This window comes from Megascapheus bottae, chromosome 2 (assembly GCF_031878675.1).
Source record: "Megascapheus bottae isolate mThoBot1 chromosome 2, mThoBot2.hap1, whole genome shotgun sequence".
In the NCBI taxonomy this organism is placed as follows: Eukaryota; Metazoa; Chordata; class Mammalia; order Rodentia; family Geomyidae; genus Megascapheus; species Megascapheus bottae.
The window spans coordinates 12,752,395-12,774,622 of record NC_143510.1 but is presented as its reverse complement, the minus strand read 5'-3'; the positions used below and the strand labels follow the sequence as shown (position 1 = coordinate 12,774,622).

Here is a 22,228-nt window from a genome sequence, read left to right as displayed (position 1 = left end):
GATATTGGACCCTCCCATGTACAAGGCCTTACTTTAGCCGCCGCTCCTCAAGGAAAGACTGTTACTGAGTCTCTAAAATATAGAGGTCAGCGGCATTCTCGGGCTGCTAGACCCCCAGGGCGTTGCTTCTCTTGTGGACAAATAGGACATTGGATGACGCAATGCCCACGCCAGGCCAGGCAAAAGAGAGAAAAATCACCTGGCACATGTCCACGCTGTGGTAAAGGGAAGCACTGGGCTAAAGATTGCAGGTCAAGAACAGATCGCAATGGCCGCCCGCTTTCGGGAAACTGGAGGAGGGGCCAGCCCCTGGCCCCGCAAAACCATGGGGCAGTCCCTCCCTCTTCTCGGCCACAAGTGCATCTTCTAACAACCCCCCAAGATCAGTCTCCGGCCTCCTCCGTGCCACCCCAGGAAGTGCAGGATTGGACCTCTGTTCCTCCACCTGCTCAGTATTGACCCCAGAGATGGGGACACAAGCTCTCCCCACGGGGGTCTTTGGCCCCCTTCCCCCGGGAGTGGCTGGATTGCTGTTAGGGCGAAGTAGCTCAGCCCTTAAAGGGATACAGATTACACCTGGCAAAATTGACCAGGATTTTACTGGAGAAATCAAAGTTATGGCCTCTGCCCCGAAACACGTGGTATCGATCCCAGCCGGTCAAAAATTAGCACAATTAATACTTGTGCCTTTACCTCCCGGGGAGACTGCTAATTCCCCATGTGGACAGAGAGGATTTAGATCTTCTGATATCTATTGGGTACAAAGCATAAAACAAGAGAGGCCTGAGATGACTATATTTATACAAGAAAAGCCCTTTAAAGGAATATTAGACACTGGAGCAGATGTGTCTGTGATATCTAAAAAACATTGGCCAGCCCAATGGCCCCTGACAACCTCTATGACTTCCCTACAGGGGGTTGGGCAAGCAACTGACCCACAGCAGAGCAGTGCGATCCTTGTTTGGAGAGATGAGGAAGGGCACTCTGGTCATTTTCAGCCATTTGTCTTGGATCATCTGCCAATTAATTTATGGGGTCGTGATATCATGGAAAAAATGGGAGTGTATATGTTTAGTCCTAGTGCTGCGGTCACTAAGCAGTTACTTGATCAAGGCCTCCTCCCCTTTAGGGGACTAGGCCGAGCAGCACAGGGGGAGCTAGAGCCACTCCAACCCCAGTCTCACCCTACGAGACAAGGATTGGGGTATCCCTTGACGGGAGCTGTCGTTTGCCCTCCCCCTCATGCTGATCCCATAAATTGGCTCTCTGAACGACCGGTATGGGTTGAACAGTGGCCTCTTTCACTAGAAAAGATCATTGCAGTACAGCAGCTGGTACAGGAGCAGCTGGATTTGGGGCATGTGGCCCCTTCTAACTCTCCATGGAATTCTCCAATTTTTGTTATAAAGAAAAAGTCAGGTAAATGGAGACTGTTACAGGATTTGAGAAAAATAAATGCCACAATGGAACTGATGGGGGCCCTACAGCCTGGCTTGCCTTCACCCATGGCAATCCCAAAGGATACTTATAAGATTATTATAGATTTGAAGGATTGTTTCTATACTATACCCCTGGCGCCTCAAGACTGTAAGCGCTTTGCCTTCAGTGTCCCCTCTGTTAATTTTAAAGAACCCATGAAGCGATATCACTGGCTTGTGCTCCCACAGGGCATGGCAAATAGCCCAACTTTATGTCAAAGTTTTGTGGCTAGAGCCATTTCTTCCACTCGTGAAAAATTTTCTTCTGTTTATATTGTTCATTATATGGATGACATCTTGTTGGCTTGTTCTGACCCTATCGTCGTACGACAAGCCTTTGGACAACTAAAGTAGGATCTGAGCCTCTTTGGCCTTGTAATAGCAGCTGAAAAGGTTCAGGAACACCCGCCTTTTACATATCTAGGCCATATATTAGGCCCACACTATTTTAAAAGCCAAAAAATACAATTAAAAACTTCACACTTAAGAACTCTTCATGATTTTCAGCAATTCTTAGGAGATATAAATTGGCTTCGGCCTTATCTAAAGCTCTCCACAGGAGAGTTAAAACCCCTCTTTGATCTCTTAAAAGGAGATACCAACCCTACATCCTTGCGCGAATTAAATCCTGACGCCAGGAGGGCCATCCAAATTGTAGAAAAGGCAATTTCCCAGCAACAAATGACCTATTGTGACTATTCTAAACCCTGGGGAGTTTACATTTTAGCTACTTCTCACTCCCCAACTGCTGTATTGTGGCAGGATGGCCCACTTTTATGGCTTTATCTACCATCAACACCCGGCAAAGTGCTGACCCCCTACTACGAATTGGTAGCTAATCTGATACACATGTGCCGAGTGGATTCCCGTAAATATTTAGGTCAGGAACCTCATTTTATCTGTGTCCCATATAATTTACAACAACAAGATTGGCTATTCGCCCATTGCGATCCTTGGGCCATTGCTTGGGCCAATTATACGGGAAAAATTTTGCATCACTACCCGTCTAACAAACTTCTCCAATTTGCTGCGTGTCATACGTTTCTATTTCCTTCCATAGTACAGGCCTCGCCTTTATCTTCTGCCGCTTTGGTATTTACAGATGGATCCTCAAATGGAACGGCTGCTTTGACCATTAATGGGAAAACTCAATCTTGGGTTACAGGTTTTTCCTCCGCCCAAGAGGTGGAGTTAGAGGCTGTTTTACAGGCACTCGTCCTGTTACAAGACGAGCCCTTTAACTTATACTCAGACAGTCAATATGTAATTCGTGCTCTTCAAGTCATAGAAACTGTTCCCTTTATTGGAACTACTAACTCCAATATTCAGACCCAATTTCGCCAAATACAAACTTTGCTTTGTTCTCGCAACCACCCCTGTTTTTTTGGCTTTGTTCGAGCTCACACTAATCTTCCTGGCCCTTTAAGTGAAGGCAATGCGGTCACTGACTCTGCCACCAGAGTTTACTTAACTCAGGTTGAACTTGCTAAGCAGTCACATGCCATCCACCATCAAAACAGTCGAGCCTTGCGCCGACAGTTCAAATTATCTAGGGAAGCAGCGAGACAAATAGTTAAGACTTGCTCCAACTGTGTCCCTTTTTCACCAGCCCCCCATTTAGGTATAAATCCACGAGGACTGCTTTCTAATCACATTTGGCAGATGGATGTCACGCATGTTCCATCATTTGGCCGATTAAAATATGTTCATGTTACTGTAGATACTTATTCTAATTTTATCTTGGCCACCCCCCTTGCTGGGGAAGCCACTAAACATTGTATTTCTCACTGCATTCGATGCTTTGCTGTGATGGGGATTCCCTCGCAAATAAAAACAGATAATGGCCCTGGCTATGCAAGCCGAGCATTTCAATCCTTCTGCCGTTCCTATAATATCACTCATATTACAGGCATTCCTTACAATCCTCAAGGTCAAGGCATCGTGGAGAGAGCTAATGGATTATTAAAACATCAAATTGCTAAAATACAGAAAGGGGAGTCGTATCCCGCTACCCCTGTGAATATACTTAATCATGCTTTATTTGTTTTAAATTTTTTGAATTTGGATTCAAATAATTTATCTGCTGCTCAGCGATTCTGGGAAAAAAGAGAGCAGCGTGCTTTTGCCTTAGTAAAGTGGAAGGATCCCCTAACTGGTGCTTGGCATGGACCCGATCCTGTTCTAACCTGGGGTCGAGGGCATGTATGTGTTTTTTCACAAGGAGAAAATGACGCCCGCTGGCTGCCTGAACGCTGCGTTCGGATCGTGGAGAGTGACAGTGGCCATCCAAGCAGCGACTCACTGGGCCTACACCCCCAACCCTCCAGTGGTGCATCCTGCGACGTGGAAAGGACCTGAGTTATTTGTGCATGTCTATTGGGACTGCTACTGATCCACTTGTTCCACACATTCATATGAGCTGTGTTTCTCCTCCTTTTACTATTATGTAGGGACCTTTTAACATATTCATTGACTCTACACAATTTAATATGTGACATTATTTTGTCTTTACCATCCCTCTTCTTAATAACCTTTTTTGTAAAAGATGCCCAGGTGAAAAGCAAAGGCCTCCAGAGGTAAGTAGAAGTCGGCCGACCCCCTGTATGTCTGTGTTTTGTTTTATTTTTTTTATTCTATTTTATTTTATTTTATTTTTTTTAAAAAAAAGGGGTGCACTGTGGGCCTAAAATAGAGGCCTGGGTGCCGGGGCCAGCCGGCAGCAAACCAGGGTTCGCGGATTGGGATTCCTGAAATAGGGGCAAGGACTAGGAAAAAATAGAAGAGAGACAAACAGATGGAGTTCGGGAGGACTACAGCCCAAGTCAGCAGTCCAAGAAGACTGTGAGCTCCAGACTGCCGCCTAAGACTCTCTCGTTTATTTTAAGTTCCGACCTTAAATACTCTTCTTAAAACTTGGAGTTGCCAGAGGCTACATTCATACAAAATAGTAAACAAATCACATATAGGATAAATGAGAAAGGATTAACATTGCTTAAAGTCATCATGATAAGAACTGATTGACATTGCTTAAAGTCATCATGATAAGAACTGATTGACTTTGCTTAAAGTCATCCTGATCAGAGTTACTTCCTTGTGTATACAGTTGTGTAGGTCCAAGGTCAGGTCCAAGGTCATTGACCCCACAGTCGGTCCCCAACATCTCCCCCGTCTGTCTTTTAAAAGATGCGGTCTTGCTTGTCTTGGGTTGGGTGGATCGCTGACTCTGCCTTACCCGTCATGGGGAACTTCTTCAGATCAAGCTGAAGGCCCTGTCTTAGGTTGGTCAGAGAGCGTCCCCTCTTATCCCATCCTTGACTGCGATTCCTCTCGGGGGGGGAATTCATCCATCTGGGGCTTAGAACTGCGGAGTTGTTCGATTGGTGACTGTTGCAGATGTGACCATTGGACGGCTACTGGCCATAGGTGTTGATTTGTTCCCAACCATAGCTTCAGTTGTCACTTTACTTGGAATAGAAACAACAGCAGTTGGCTTGATATTGGCTGTTGGTGGATCTGAAGTGCTGGCAATTCCTCATTCTTCAGAAGCTGCAGTCGTTTTCAACGTGATCAGTCTCTGCTGTTCTGGGACCTTACTAGTAGGTTCTTGAGGCTCTTTTCTCTGCTCCAAGTGCCTCCCTTTATGATCTCGGAGTTCTCTCTCCAATCTACTGATTCGACCTTCTTAATGGGACTTAAGAGCTGTCATACAATCATCAAGTACATTTTTTTTGATCTAACATTCCATTCTCCCCCCTCTTTAAAACAATGCAATAATTCAAACATAAATGATTTTCTTGATTAAACCTTGAACATGTTCACTCACTCATTCACACACATTCATACTCAAAGATTTTAAAGTGCACAAAATTAATATTGGCCATTCATTTTCCGGAAGTTTGTGTCAAGAGAGCTTTGCCAATTTTACTCTTGCAGGTGAGAACCAGGTTCAAAAGAAAACTTTAGAAAAAACATAAGGATCCATATTTAAAACTGGTACCAATTTCAAAGACAAAACTGGACAAGAAAAAATATGTAACATAATTTTACTCTTGCAGGTGAGAACCAGGTTCAAAACAAAACTTTAGAAAAAACATAAGGATCCATATTTAAAACTGGTACCAATTTCAAAGACAAAACTGGACAAGAAAAAATATGTAACATGAACAAGACAAAGAAACAGAGACTTTTACACTTAACACAAAAACATGAATTCAGGTCTTTTCTGCATTACTGGATGCATTACTGGAGGGTTGGGGGTGAAGGTCCAGTGGGTCGCTGCTTGGATGACCACTGTCACTCTCCACAATCCGAACATAGCGTTCGGGCAGCCAGCGGGCATCATTTTCTTCCTGTGAGAAAACACATACATGCCCTCTACCCCAGGTTAGAACAGGATCTGGTCCGTGCCAAGCACCAGTTAGGGGATCCTTCCATTTTACTAAGGCAAAAGCACGCTGCTCTCTTTTTTCCCAGAATCGCTGAGCAGCAGATAAATTATTTGAATCCAGATTCAAAAAATTTAAAACAAATAAAGCATGATTAAGTATATTCACAGGAGTAGCGGGATACGACTCTCCTTTCTGTATTTTAGCAATTTGATGTTTTAATAATCCATTAGCTCTCTCCACGATGCCTTGACCTTGAGGATTGTAAGGAATGCCTGTAATATGAGTGATATTATAAGAATGGCAGAAGGACTGAAATGCTTGGCCTGCATAGCCAGGGCCATTATCTGTTTTTATTTGCGAGGGAATCCCCATCACAGCAAAACATCGAATGCAGTGAGAAATACAATGTTTAGTAGCTTCCCCAGCAAGGGGGGTGGCTAGGATAAAATTAGAATAAGTATCTACAGTAACATGAACATATTTTAATCGGCCAAATGATGGAACATGTGTGACATCCATCTGCCAAATGTGATTAGAAAGCAGTCCTCGTGGATTTATACCTAAATGAGGAGCTGGTGAGAAGGGCACACAGTTGGAGCAAGTTTTAACTATTTGACGTGCCGCTTCTCTAGATAATTTAAACTGTCGGCGCAAGGCTCGGCTGTTTTGATGATGGATGGCATGTGACTGCTTAGCAAGTTCAACTTGAGTTAAATAAACTCTGGTGGAAGAATCAGTAACTGCGTTACCCTCACTTAAAGGGCCAGGAAGATTAGTGTGAGCTCGAATGAAGCCAAAAAAACAGGGGTGGTTGCGAGAACAAAGCAAAGTTTGTACTTGGCGAAATTGGGTCTGGATATTGGAGTTAGTAGTTCCAATAAAGGGAACAGTTTCTATGACTTGAAGAGCACGAATTACATATTGGCTGTCTGAGTATAAGTTAAAGGGCTCATCTTGTAACAGGACGAGTGCTTGTAAAACAGCCTCTAACTCTACCTCTTGGGCGGAGGTAAAACCCGTAACCCAAGATTGAGTTTTCCCATTAATGGTCAAAGCAGCCGTTCCATTAGAGGATCCGTCTGTAAATACTAAAGCGGCAGAAGATAAAGGCGAGGCCCGTACTATGGAAGGAAATAGGAACGTATGACACGTAGCAAATTGGAGGAGTTTGTTAGATGGGTAGTGATGCAAAATTTTTCCCGTATAATTGGCCCAAGCAATGGCCCAAGAATCGCAATGGGCGAATAGCCAATCTTGTTGTTGTGAATTATATGGGACACAGATAAAATGAGGTTCCTGACCTAAATATTTACGGGAATCCACTCGGCACATATGTATCAGATTAGCTACCAATTCGTAGTAGGGGGTCAGCACTTTGCCAGGTGTTGATGGTAGATAAAGCCATAAAAGTGGGCCATCCTGCCACAATACAGCAGTTGGGGAGTGAGAAGTAGCTAAAATGTAAACTCCCCATGGTTTAGAGTAGTCACAATAGTTCACTTGTTGCTGGGAAATTGCCTTTTCTACGATTTGGATGGCCCTCTCGGCGTCGGGATTTAAATTGCGCAAGGATGTAGGGTTGGTATCTCCTTTTAAGAGATCAAAGAGGGGTTTTAACTCTCCTGTGGACAGCTTTAGATAAGGACGAAGCCAATTTATATCTCCTAAGAATTGCTGAAAATCATGAAGGGTTCTTAAGTGTGAAGTTTTTAATTGTATTTTTTGGCTTTTAAAATAGTGTGGGCCTAATATATGGCCTAAATACGTAAAAGGGGGATGTTCCTGAACCTTTTCAGCTGCTATTATAAGGCCAAAGCGGCTCAGATCTTGCTTTAGTTGTCCAAAGGCTTGTCGTACGACGATAGGGTCAGAACAAGCCAACAAGATGTCGTCCATATAATGAACAATATAAACAGAAGAGAATTTTTCACGGGTGGAAGAAATGGCTCTAGGTACAAAACTTTGACATAAAGTTGGGCTATTTGCCATGCCCTGTGGGAGCACAAGCCAATGATATCGCTTCATGGGTTCTTTAAAATTAACAGAGGGGACGCTGAAGGCAAAGCGCTTACAGTCTTGAGGCGCCAGGGGTATAGTATAGAAACAATCCTTCAAATCTATAATAATCTTATAAGTATCCTTTGGGATTGCCATGGGGGAAGGCAAGCCGGGCTGTAAGGCTCCCATCAGTTCCATAGTTGCATTTATCTTTCTCAGATCCTGTAACAGCCTCCATTTACCTGACTTTTTCTTTATAACAAAAATTGGAGAATTCCATGGAGAGTTAGAAGGGGCCACATGTCCCAAGTCTAGTTGTTCCTGTACCAGCTGCTGAACTGCAATGATCTTTTCTAGAGAAAGAGGCCACTGTTCGACCCATACTGGTTCTTCCGAGAGCCAATTTATGGGATCAGCATGAGGGGCAGGACAAACAACAGCCCCCGTTAAAGAATACCCTAATCCTTGTCTCGTAGGGTGAGACTGGGGTTGGAGTGGCTCTAGCTCCCCCTGTGCTGCTCGGCCTAGTCCCCTAAAGGGGAGGAGGCCTTGATCAAGTAACTGCTTAGTGACCGCAGCACTAGGACTAAACATATACACTCCCATTTTTTCCATGATATCACGACCCCATAAATTAATTGGCAGATGATCCAAGACAAATGGCTGAAAATGACCAGAGTGCCCTTCTTCATCTCTCCAAACAAGGATCGCACTGCTCTGCTGTGGGTCAGTTGCTTGCCCAATCCCCTGTAGGGAAGTCATAGAGGTTGTCAGGGGCCATTGGGCTGGCCAATGCTTTTTAGATATTACAGACACATCCGCTCCTGTGTCTAATATTCCTTTAAAGGGTTTTTCTTGTATAAATATAGTCATCTCAGGCCTCTCTTGTTTTATGCTTTGTACCCAATAGATATCAGAGGATCCAAATCCTCTCTGTCCGCATGGGGCAGAAGAATTAGCAGTCTCCCCATGAGATAAAGGGACAAGTATTAGTTGTGCTAATTTTTGACCGGCTGGGATTGATACTACGTGTTTCGGGGCAGAGGCCATAACTTTGATTTCTCCAGTGAAATCCTGGTCAATTTTGCCAGGTGTAATCTGTATCCCTTTAAGGGCTGAGCTACTTCGCCCTAACAGCAATCCAGCCACTCCCGGGGGAAGGGGACCGAAGACCCCCGTGGGGAGAGCTTGTGTCCCCATCTCTGGGGTCAATACTGAGCAGGTGGAGGAACAGAGGTCCAATCCTGCGCTGCCTGGGGTGGCACGGAAGAGGCTGGAGACTGATTTTGGGGGGTTGTTAGAAGATTTACTTGTGGCCGAGAAGAGGGAGGGACTGCCCCATGGTTTTGCGGGGCCAGAGGCTGGCCCCTTCTCCAGTTTCCCGAAAGCGGGCGGCCATTGCGATCTGTTCTTGACCTGCAATCTTTAGCCCAGTGCTTCCCTTTACCACAGCGTGGACATGTGCCAGGTAATTTTTCTCTCTTTAACCTGGCCTGGCGTGGGCATTGCGTCATCCAATGTCCTATTTGTCCACAAGAGAAGCAACGCCCTGGGGGTCTAGCAGCCCGGGCCTCTGGCCTCTGGCCTCTATATTTTAGAAATTCAGTAGCAGTCTTTCCTTGAGGAGCGGCGGCTAAAGTGAGGCCTTGTACATGGGAGGGTCCAATATCAGCACACAGTGAAATAAAGTCATTGATTCCTCCCTTATTCCTATGGGGTCTGATAGCCGCCTGACAGGCGGCGTTGGCATTTTCATAGGCTATGTGTCTAACTATAATATTCCTTGCGTTCTCATCTTGTACTAAGTGGTCTGCAGTCTCCATTAATCGAGACAAAAATTCTAGATAAGGTTCATTCGGTCCCTGTTTAACTTCTACTAAATTTTTTGTACGATGGGAATTACGTAACCTTTTCCAAGCCTCTCTCGCCGCAGCATTTATTTGTAAATAGGCTTCCTTTGCATAACCCAATTGATCTTCGGTGTTTTTATAGATTCCCTCTCCTAACAACTGATCAAAAGTGTAAGGCAGGTTCTTAGACCTATTTGTTTCAATTTTAGCCCGACACTGTGCAGTGAACTCTGTCTCCCATAATAAGTACTCTCCCGCACTAAGGCATGCTCTGGCAAGCCGCTTCCAGTCATTTGGGCATACAATACCAGCACACGCGGCCTCTAATATTACTTGAGTAAAAGGGGCAGTTGGCCCATATTGGGAGCAGGCACTCTTTAAATCCTGCAATAGTTTAACAGTAACAGGTTGATGGTATACTTGTTCATCCTGATCAACTAAACTAGGGAAGCATCGAGGCTCTGAAATAACTTCCCTCTCTCTAGCAGCCTGAGCCAGGTTTAATTGCGATGCACTGTGCCTGGTTGTAGTGCCTGTTAAAAGGGACTTATTGCTAGGGCCTTTAGGCTTGAAAGGTTGGAAAAGGGATTGAGGCCGTAAGGCTGCAGCCGGAGGCGGTGGGTGTGAGGGATAGGATTTAGAATCAGAAACCATAGTGGCCTGAGGGTCATATCTCCTTCCTACTTCTGGAGGGGCTCTCTGCTCTATCCCCATTTTAGATAGTAGATGTAGCATTTCTTCTAATCTCTTTTCTATTGTAGCTATCCGGTCCTCCATCGGCTCATCATAACTTTCCTCCCTCATATTAAAATTTGAATTCTGATACTCAATATCTACTGGTTGTTGTTCCCTTATCAAGATCTCACTTAGACTCTCTTGGGCTGCGGCATATGGCTCAGTCTCAGGTTTTTCAGAAGGGTCCTTTAATTCATAAAGTTCCCTTAATTCAAATTCAGCATTCTCATGTTCAGGATCTATGCCTTCACTTACTAAATTATATACATCAATAGCCTCTACTGGGGTCTTTTCGGGGCCATATACATTATAATAATCTTTAATTCTTTTTCCTATCCCCTGCCAGGCTTTTTGCAATTCCTCCTCTATAGACCTCGGGCATGCCTCCTCGAGAAACTGTAGGAAGCTCTGAAGTGCCCCTTTTTCCACCCACATTCCGTGGGCTTCAAGTAGGCCTGTTAAGATCGGTAAATATGACATATAGCTATTAACTTGACCCATAATTTTTTTTTCTCCTGACTATACACTCTCCTAATAGTCCTACGACGTGTTACTCACCACAGGGGGGGTCCTTCACCTTGTCCCAGATTTTCAGGTCCCTGTTCGGGCGCCAGTTGCCGGGGCCAGCCGGCAGCAAACCAGGGTTCGCGGATTGGGATTCCTGAAATAGGGGCAAGGACTAGGAAAAAATAGAAGAGAGACAAACAGATGGAGTTCGGGAGGACTACAGCCCAAGTCAGCAGTCCAAGAAGACTGTGAGCTCCAGACTGCCGCCTAAGACTCTCTCGTTTATTTTAAGTTCCGACCTTAAATACTCTTCTTAAAACTTGGAGTTGCCAGAGGCTACATTCATACAAAATAGTAAACAAATCACATATAGGATAAATGAGAAAGGATTAACATTGCTTAAAGTCATCATGATAAGAACTGATTGACATTGCTTAAAGTCATCATGATAAGAACTGATTGACTTTGCTTAAAGTCATCCTGATCAGAGTTACTTCCTTGTGTATACAGTTGTGTAGGTCCAAGGTCAGGTCCAAGGTCATTGACCCCACAGTCGGTCCCCAACACCTGGGTGGTCAAGGGACGCCTTGACCCCCCTTCCCCTTCTGAGTTTCTTGTCAATATCAAGGCATACCTGAGAGTCCCACCAGCAAGACATGTCTAAATCTAAAAATAGCTGTTAAGTGTATCTGATTGAGTCCAATTTTCTTGTTATATGTCAATGTCTGATTATTTAAAAGTCTCCGCTTCTCTGTCTTGTTCATGTTACATATTTTTCTTTGTCCAGTTTTTGTCTTTAAAATTGGTACCATTTCTAAGTGTGGGTCCTTATGGTTTTTCTGTGCGTACTCAAGCACACATCCTTGTTATTTATTTGAACATTTCTGGGCCTAGCATGGCCGCTCCCCCATGTCTGCAGTTGTTACAAGCCCTGGAAAAATAAATTCCAGCTAAGCTGCCTTGCAAAAAGTTTTGTTTCGAACCTGGTTCTCACCTGTAAGAGTAAAATTGGCAAAACTCTCTTGACACAAACTTCCGGAAATTGAACGGCCGATATTAATTTTGCGCGCTTTATGATCTTTGAGTATGAATGTGTGTGAATGAGTGAGTGAACATGTTCAAGGTTAAATTGTCAGCATGCTAAAAAAAAAAAAAGAAAAAAAAAAAGGATAAATTTATACTTAAACACAAAGACAATTGGGTAAATCTAAGCTTAAAACTTCAAGAAAAATATTAGGTTTGGATGTTTTACAATGTCTCAAAGAATTATTGTGTTGTCTTAAAGAAAAACTGGTAAATATTTTTCTAGATCCTGAAATCTGCATTTTATTGCAGGGCATACAGCTGTTTACATTGTAAACATTGTATCCTGTTCAGCTCAGAGGTGTTAGGGAATTTGGGATTTATTACTTTAAGTTAAAGTTTGGAAACATGCATTAGAGATTTAAATGTAAAATTGTTCATTAACGTCAGAAACTTTGCCTGTCCTTTCTTGCAAACTGACACTAGAAATCTGATGGTAAAATGTGGATAATGTGATTAGTATTTTAAAGGAATGTTAAAAAAAAAAAAAAAAAGGAAGAAAACTAAGTCCAGACTTGGACTTTTGGTGCACTGATGTCTATAGTTCTTGCATTAGGGAAAAACTGTTATTTGAGTTTAAACTGTCGTTGGAGTTTTAGACAGTAATCTAAACTGCATAAGAGCCCCTTTTTTCTAAAAGGCAAGAGGAGTGCCTTGGGCCCTAGGGGGCCTGAGGGCAGGAGCTCTTTGTGCCCTTAAAGGTTTTTCAATTGCAAATAAAGGCTAAGGTGTTAATTGTTTAAGCCAGTATCAGTAAAAGTTATTAAGAACATTGGAAATGGGTTTCTAAACAATATTTGAAAGTGAAGTTGTCTTGTATGTTTAAAGAAAGAGAGAAAAGGAAAATCAGGACTACCAAAGTAATTGCTTAATTGCTATTTCAGCTTGCTCTTGTAACTTCCAGCTAGCCCATTGGAGAAGAACAGCAATCCTTATTCAGATGTAACTTTGGCCTTTTCCAGGTTCTAGGTAAGCTCATGCTTAGAGACTATTTCTGTGTCTACCACCTTGTTGCTCTATTGGAGATACATGGCCGTTCGTAGGACTCACTGATCTGAAAACTGCAGTTTTGAGCCAACCCCGGGCAAAGCAAAGTCCCTGTGAGATTGTGGTGTCTAATCTGGCAGCAGAGTGCTATTAAGGCAGAGTTGCTTTGGAGCTTGAAGCCGCAGAGTGCTAGCTCTGAGCTGAACAGCTGGGGGACAGCACTCAAGCACCAAGCTCAGGACTCACAGTGGCAGGGTGCTAGCCTTGAGCTGGAGAGCTGAGGGACAGTGCCCAAGCCCTGAGTTCAAGTCCAGCAACTAAGCAAGTGAATTGCCAATGGGACATTTATCCCTGTGTGGGGAAACTCTACTGGGACACGACGCAGAAAGCCTCTGCTTGGATGGCAGAGATGGTGTCAGATCTTAGTCACTTGTGCTTGGCCGATCAAATTAATCAGAGCCGGGAGGTCATAGAATAGTTTGTAAGCATGCCTTACTAATGCCCGTGCCTTTCATAACTGGGCAGGAACTTGTCAATCTTCTGTGATAGTGGATAGTTTAAAGCCCTAATTGAGCAAAATTTTTATTTATTTATTTATCTATTTATTTTTGACACCAGCCACAAATTCAGGAAAAGTTTGTGGATCTGAGACTTGTGTCTCTATTAATCTGTTTAGATCTGACAACTGAAGCATTGTTAAGGTTGCAGAAATTTAGTTCCCCAGACAATCAAGAAAAGGCTTTTGCAAATGGGTGCTATGTAACTACACTATTGTAGCCAAAGATGGTTTGTGCAGTTGTTAAATGTCAAATATGATCTCTAGTTTGGAGTAAATTATTATTCCTGATATCTAATCCTTGCAATCCCTAATAAACAGGCTAGGCTTTTTAAGGTCCCTGGTCAAGCACAGAGACAACGCCCCTGAGTCAGCTTGAAGAAGTCACAGAAGCCGAATCTCCGCCCATCTATCCCCTTTAGATGAAGGGACCAGTCATTTTTGGAAAGTGAGACAGGATAATGAGATATTAGAGATAGTGAAAAGAATAGAAATTGCACTTGTGTTTCTTTTAAAATGAAGACGGGGGATATGTCGGGAGCAAGAGTGGAAACAAACTGTACTTTGATTTGCATCAGATAATTGCTTGATTGTCTTATTGTTTTTTGGCCTTCTCCTGTTCAATTGATCTGAGATTTACCATATGAATGTAACCCTCAACAGCTCCCTGATTAACGATCTGGATGTAACACCTGGGAGGGCCCTGGTCTCGGGAGGGGAGAAAAACTTTGTGTGAAGAATAAACGAGGCGGCAGTTTTTGCTTGGGCTGCAGACCTCCAGGACCCGATGTGTTTGTCTCTCTTCTAATTTTTCCAGTCCCTGCCCCTTATTTCAGGAACCCCAATTTGCTGCCGGGAGGCCCCGGCACTGAAGTTCAAAGCCAGCCTAAGGCAGAAAAGTCCAGCCTACTGGACAATTATTGAGCAATTTTACAAAGGAGTCACAGTTCCACAAATCAGGTTATGAGTACCAAGTTTCATCACTGATTGTCTTTCTAGTTTGGTATCTATTTCCTTTGCTGTGCAGAACCTTTTTAGTTTGGTGCAATATCTCATTTGTCAAATCTCTCTCCTATATGCCAATAAGTTTGAATGTTTTTCCTATTCCTCTTTCTGATAGTACTTTCAACAGTTCAGGTCTAATGTTTTGATCTTGGATCCATTTTGAGTTGATATTAGTGCAAGTTCATAAACGGGGATACCAACTTTAGCTTTCTACATATGATGTCCAGTTTTCCCAATAATAATAATTGAAGACTTTTTTCCTATGGATTTTTTTAACTTCCTTGTCAAATATGGGATTACTGTAACCTATATAGGCTTATTTCTGGGTCTATTTATTCTATCTAATAGTCTTTGGGCCCATTCTTATTCCAGTACCAAGCTGTTTTTGTTTATTATAGCTCTGTAATAAAGTTTAAGACCTGGAATTGTGATACTTCCAGCATTGCCTTTTTCTTTTGCGTAAAATTGTTTTCATTATTTCTGGTGATTAATTGGAGATAACTATCTCACGGATTTTAGTGCTCTGACTGGCTTTGAACCACGATCCTCAGATCTCAGCCTCCTGAGTAGCTAGGATTACAGGTATGAGCCCCAGTGCTGGTTTGGATGTAGTATTTTGCCAAAGGCTTTTCTGCATCTATTGAGATAATCATGTGATTCTTGCCTTTGGCTCTGCTAATGTGTTATATTACATTTATTGATCTATGTATATTAAACCAGCCTCTCTGGCAATAGACCAACATGATCATAGTAAATGATTTTTTAAAAAATTAGTTGTTGAGGGCCAGGAGTTTGGCCTAATGGTAGAGTGCTTGCCTAGCATGCACAAAGACCCTGGTTTGATTTCTCCATACCACATATATAGAAAAAAAAAAAGCTGGAAATGGTGCTGTGGCTCAAGTGGTAGAGCTCTAGCTTTGAAAAAGCACAAAAACAGTGCTCAGGCCCTGAGTTCAAGGCCCAGGACTGGCAAAAAAAATTAGTTGTTGAATTCTGTTGGCAAGTATCTTATTAACGAGTTTTGCAGAGGGGGTTGGAGGAGGAAAGTAGGACAAAAACATGAGGTATATCAATGTTCCAGAAGTAATGTACCCACTACCTGACAAATGTAACTGTAACCCTTCTATACACTACCCAGACAATAAAATACAACTTTAAAAAAAGGAACTTTGCATCTATGTTTATCAAAGAGATTGGTCTATAGTTTTTTTCACTGGGTCTATACTTGCTTTTGGAATGAGGGTAATGCTGGCTTCATAAAATGTGTTTGGTAGTGATCCTTCCATTCCAATTTCATGAAAAAATTTGAAGAGTACTGGTGTTCCATGAATGTCATAAAATTCAGGGGTTGGATTTTTTGAGATCTGGATTTGTTGGGAGACTCTATTACTTCCTCATCTTAGGCAGTTCATACATCTTTAAGAATTCATTGATTTCTACTAGATTTTCCATCCCATTTGAATATAGATTTTGAAAGTAGTCTCTCATCATCTCTTGAATTTCTTGGATGTTATGGTATTTCCTTTTTCATCTCTAATTTTGTTGATTTGTGTCTCTTCATCCTGCTCCCTCTCCTTTGTGTCAAATTAGGAGTCTGTCATTCTTTTTGTTGTTGTTTGTGGTGTTTGTGTGACTTGAAACTCAGGGTCTGGGTGCTGTCCCTGAGCAGTTTTTGCTCAAGGCTCACACTCTACCACTTTGAGCTATAGATTGACTATTTCTGGTTTTCTGGTGGTTAATGAGGGGCTGACACTCTAAAAAGAAATGTCTCATTACCTGGTGTATGTAATGGTAACCCTTATTTACATCACCTCTACAATAAAAAATTAAAAAGAAAAGAAAAAAAGTGTCACAGAGACATTCCTACCCAGGATTGATCCTCAATCCTCAGCCTCCTAAGAAGCTAAGATCACAGACTTGAAGCCAGTAGAGTCTGATGCATTTATCATTCTTACTAACTTTTTCCAAGACCTATCTTTTTGTTCTGTTGATTCAATGTATAGTTTTATTTAGTCTCTAATTCATTGATTTCTACCCTGATCTTTATTATCTCTATGTGTGTGATAGTTTGGGGTTTGGTTTGCTCCTGTTTTTCTAGAGGCCTTCGTTGTATGGTGAGGTTGCTTACTTGAGCAATTTCTCTTCTTTATAGAATTCTATTCTCTTTATAGATTAGAAATAGACACTTGGAGCTATTGATTTTCCTCTCAACACTTTTTACTGTATTCTAGATGTTCTGGTATGATGTTTTCATTTTCATTGGCTTGCAGGAACTTTCTGGTCTCTCCTTTTATTTCTTCAGTGACCCAGCTGTCAGGCAACAGTGTCAGAACCTTCCAGGTCTACTCCGTCTGTCTGTCTGTCTGTCTGTCGTCCAGGCTCCTTCCGTTCAGGAGCAGGAGCACGTCCTGGGGTAGGAATCTTACGTAAGAGGCACGCGCCCCCCCCCAACTTCGTCTATCTGGGGGGAATGGGGCTTGAACTCAGGGCCTCCAGCTTAGCTAAGCGGGTGCTTTATCACTTGAGCCGTCCGCAAGCCGATGTCTACGGCTGAAACCCCGGGCTGAGGCACGACTACCTTTTGCCTGCGATTTCACCGCAGATGGGGCGGTGGCTCCGCGGCTCGAAGGTTAGCGTCCTGGGCTCGTTAACCAGACGTCGTGAGTTCGAGCCCCGTGTCCCCTTCTGGTGTGATCCCGTCCTTCGTTGCGTTTTTTGGAGGAAGCAAGCCCTTCCAGATCTTTTAGCGAAGATTCCGCTCCGCGCGGGTCCCCAGAATCGACCCCGGCGGCGCCCCGGCTCCGGGCTCGCGGGCGGCCGGCGCCGAATCCTGCGGTCCCCAGGGCGCTCTGGGCCGCTTCCACCTCCGGTCCCGGCTCGGCTGCCCCGGACCCCGCGGGGTCCAGCCTACCGCCAGCCCCGCGCTCCGAGGCCGCGCCCCGCCAGCCCTACGAGCACACGGGGCTCCGCGCCGGCCACACCTCCCGGCCCCTTCGGTAGCTCAGCTGGTAGAGCGGAGGACTGTAGAGGTTCGCGGTCATCCTTAGGTCGCTGGTTCGATTCCGGCCCGGAGGAGGTGCATCCTGTTTTATTCAACCTTTCATTTTTTTTCTTCCTGTCTACTGGATTGTAAAAAGAAACAACCAACCAAACAAAAAACTCCACCTTAATCCACTTACTGAGCTCTTCATCCTAATTTTATCTTCAAGAAAACAGGGATTTTTTTTGTTGTTGTTTTTCTTTTCTTTAACTCAGCCTGAGCACTGTCCTTGAGCTCTTGCTCAAGGCTAGAGCTCTACCACTTTGAGCCATAGCTCCACTTCCAGTTTTCTGACTGTTAGAGATGAGAGTCTCATGGACTTTTTTTTGCCTGGGTTGGCTTTGAACCGACATCCTCAGATCTCAGCCTCCAGAGTAGCTAGGATTGCAGGAGTGAGCCACCGGCTCTTTTGTGATTATTCAGTCCATCTAGCTAGTCAGGAAATGTGAATTAAGGATCTTCACTTCAATTTTGAATTTATTATCTCATTTTCCAGACCTGTTTGCACCGGCTGAATTTTAGCAGCCTGGTTATCCTCATTCCATTAATTTTCTATTATCCTTAATAATTAAGAAGAATTACCCCAGAAAGGAATGTCCTTTGAAAGGTTATAACCTTTGAAAGGTTATAAATAAATCACACAGATAATAACTAATACAACAGGTACATGTGCATGTGGAAGACATCCCTTTGCTAGTGAGAATTTATCATTATAATCTGGGCACTGGTGGCTCACGCCTGTAATCCCAGGTAGTCAGGAGGTTGAGATCTGAAGATTGAGGTTCAAAGCCAGTCTAGACACAAAAGTCTGAGACTCTTATCTCTCATTAACCACTAGAAAACTGGAAGTGGTGCTGTGGCTTAAGTGGTAGAGTGCTAGCCTTGAGCTGAGCTCAAGGACAGAGCACAGGCCCAGAGTTCAAGCCCCATGACGACAAAAGAGAAAAAAAATCCTTATAACAAGGGGTAATTTTTGCCACCAGTTAGGAAGTATTCATTACTGTCTAATCCTGAAAGGAAAGCAATGTTGTATTCTAGAATGTCTAGAATGTCACTATGACCAGCTTAGAAAAACATTGTATTTGAACAGATATTCTATTTCCATTTCTATGAAGTTATTATTTAAGAAGGAAAAGTAACACCTAAAATGGTGGGAGGAAAAACACCAAAATATTTACCTGTGGATGATTGATTTTATTCATGTTTTATGTATTTTTCAAAATATGCTTCTTAGCTGGTTACAAGAAACTGAGATCACAGTTCGAAACCAGTTAGGGCATGAAAATCCATGAGACTTACCTTGAATTAGTCACCAAAAGGCTAAAACTGGAGTGATGGCTCAAGTTGAAGAGTGACAGTTTTAAGAGAAAATCTGAGGACTAGTCCTTCAGTTCAAGTCCTAGTACTGGCAGGAGAAAAAGAAAATATCCTGTGCGTTAATTATTTAACTAAGAAGAGTTTTGTCTTGTTTTGGTGATACAGAAGGAAACTTAAAGCTACCCTGTGCCACTGTGGAAGACAGGTTTTCCTTATGAAATAAAACACGCACACACATCACATACGATCCCTCAATCCCATTCCTCAAATCCCGTTGTTCAAATGAGTAAGAATTTCTGTGGATGTGATAACCTGCAAAGTCTTTTCATATAGCAGCTAAATGAGAAAGCAATCCAAATGTCTGTTTGCTAGGATTTACAGACATAAGCCACCAGGGTTCTGCCTGGGTTTTGTTGTTTTCGTTTTGTTTTTAAAGGCAGGGTCTTACTGTGTAGATCAAGCTAGCCTTGAACTCAAGTTTCTCCTGTTTCAGCCTCCATAGTGCTAGAATTACAGGTCTATCTAACACAGCTCGTAAATATTACATGACAACGTGGAAACTTTTGTTTTGTTTTGTTTTTTTGGTTGGTGGTAAGGCTTGAACTCTGGGCCTAGGCACTGACTCTAAGCTCTTCAGCTCAAGGCTACCACCCTACCCTTGGAGCCACAGCTCCACTTCCAGTTTTCTAGTCATTAATTGGAGTTGAGTCTCACCGTCTTCAGTGCCTGGGCTGTCTTTGAACCTCCATCCTCAGATCTCAGACTCCTGAGTAGCTAGGGTTACAAGCATGAGCCAATGCACCTAGCTCATGGGAACATATTTATGACCATGAAAAAGAATGTTGAAAATGAAAAGAGAATTTGAGTTAGAATCTGACAGAAATATTGCTGTGCCCTTAGGGGATTAAGGAAACTTTTAGGAAAGTGTGCTTTTAGGAAAGGGAGACAGATGTGTTGAAGAAGTAACAGGAAGAAGGGCATTGGTGGGAAAGTGGCAGAGAATGTCAACAGAAGAAAAGGGACGTGAAGGACTAGTTTGGCAGAGGAAAGCAGGGGGAAAAAATAAAAAGGAATGAAGTAGCAAATAGCCTAAGTCAGTGGAGACAGAGGTCAGCAAACATCTTTTTATCCCAAAGGGAATGGAATGGCCGGGAACGAGGGACAGTAAATGTTCTGGGGACAAAATGTGATAGGAGTAAAACCACATAAACAACAATAACAAAATACTTCAAGGCAGTGGTCTGCACTAGAAAATGCTATTTTCCTTGGTAGAAGTAAAGAAATCACCAGCCTGGGTGGAGTAGGGGAGGGGACTTCAGGCGCTTTCCAGGTTGTTGGAACTTCAGACTGGACAGATCAGATTCTGGGAATCATTAGCGGAAGACTAGAAGCAATACCAAAGTTAAATAAATCTTGGAGAAATAATGCAAGATTAAATTTCAGAAAGAAAAGGATAAAACAAATATGAGAAGACAGAACCATTGTCCTGTGTAGAAAGAAAAGGGAGTGATGTGAAAAGTACAGAAAAAAAGAAACTATAGCAATGTTAAGAATGTCCCATTTATCTACAGGTACCCAGGCTTCACAAGTTTCTTTTGTTTGTTTGTTTGTTTACTTTCGGGATTGAATCCAGAATTGTACTCATTCTTAGAATAGCTCTAGTGCCAAGCTACAGCCCAGAGGTTTTTGGTGTTGTTTTGCCAGGGCCTGAGCACTGTCCTTGGGCTTTTTCAAGGTTGAGCCACACCACCAATTCCAGCTTTTTCGATTTATGTGGTACTGAGGAATCGAACCCAGGTCTTTGTGCATGCTAGGCATGCACTCTAGCACTAGGCCACACTCCCAGCACCCCAGAGTGTATTTTTTTTTTAAATACCTTTTTCCTAGTACATACAAGGCAAAACTTAGCCTCTCCATTTCTGGAACAACAAACCAACCAATCATCCACTCTGATACGTCCCCCACGGGAAAAATCTTTCTTCTTGATCAAGACCTTGGTGGCCCTGGAAGATATTTCTTGGTGAGAGGTGGGTAAGAGGAAGGAAAGTCTGGAGTGGAATTCAAGGGTCCGCAAGGAAATATACAAAAAAGAAGGCAGTGGGTTTGCTTACATGTATAATCCTAGCTACTCAGGAGGTTGAGATCTGAGGGTGAAAGCTCCAAGCTGGCATAGCTAGACAAAACCATGAGACTCAACCAGCAAAAAGTCAAAAGTAGAGCTGTGGCTCAAGTGGTAGAGCATCAGCTAAGTGGGGGGGGGCGGGGGAGAGCAAAAACTAAGGGACAGTTAGCATCCAAACCCTGATTTCAAGGTCCAGCACTGACATACCAGAAACAGATTGAGTACTACTGCAGGTAGAAAAGCTGGAATGGTAGAAGCACAACAGCCATTTCCACAGAACAGGGCAGTCGCCCTGGATGTACTCGTGTTTTCTCTTGCAGTGTTTGTTCATTTAGCTGTTCCAGGAAGCTGCTGGAACCATGAAGGTTTGTTGTTTTGTTGTTGCCTTTAATCAATATGCTTGCCTAGATGGTTGTTTGGTAACTGAAACCATCCTTTCAAGAAATACATTGTCAAAGCAGGATGCGGGGAAGGTTTTGCTTGAGTTCAGAACAGTGACTGCAAAGCAAAATGAAACAGCTTTCCTTCTTGGCATCACAGAGCAGTTCACAAAATGGAGCCCGTTAGGCTGATTTGAATTGGCTGAGGTCTTCATAACAAGCACATACCCTTGCAGTGTTCTGTGATTCCTCAGTTAACACCAACATTCTTCCAAGAGTCTCCCTGGGTAACCTTTTTATTAAAGATAGACACAGGCAATCAATGATTATTAGCATGAATGTCCTTGGAAGCCTTGCATCTTTTTCTTTAGTTTAGACAATAGGACACAGAGGAAAGAAAAATGAGGGGGTGGGGGAATAAAACAATAATAAAAATTAAAGGAGACCAGGAATCGTGAGTACATTTCTGACAAAACTTTGGGATCCTGGACAATCAAAGCTTAAAATAAATAGCATAGGCGCAGGCCCAGAGCACAGGCTTGTCTCCCCTGTAGGTTCAAGGCCCCAGGCCCCTCCTCTCCCTCTCAGCCCCTACTTACTCCTAGATTCTCAGTAATAATCAGGTGTAAAATCTTTCTTAGCTAAATAGATTTTAGTTCTTGCTTAGCAGATCCAAGTTTTGAAAAATGCTAAACGCTATTTTAGAAAACAGTCGTTTGGGGAGCCAGATGTGTGAGGTTGAATGTGTCTTTAGGGAAGGATGGGAAGCTTGCTCTCCAACA

The 22,228-nt window shown here is 43.1% G+C and overlaps 1 non-coding gene across 1 annotated transcript; it reads left to right on the top strand.

The window, feature by feature from the left end:
- The first annotated feature begins 17,577 nt into the window (after positions 1-17,577).
- Trnay-gua (transfer RNA tyrosine (anticodon GUA)) lies at positions 17,578-17,662 on the top strand. Its single transcript is given in 2 exon segments — positions 17,578-17,614; positions 17,627-17,662. It is a non-coding gene; the product is annotated as a tRNA-Tyr (tRNA).
- Positions 17,663-22,228: the final 4,566 nt, after the last annotated feature.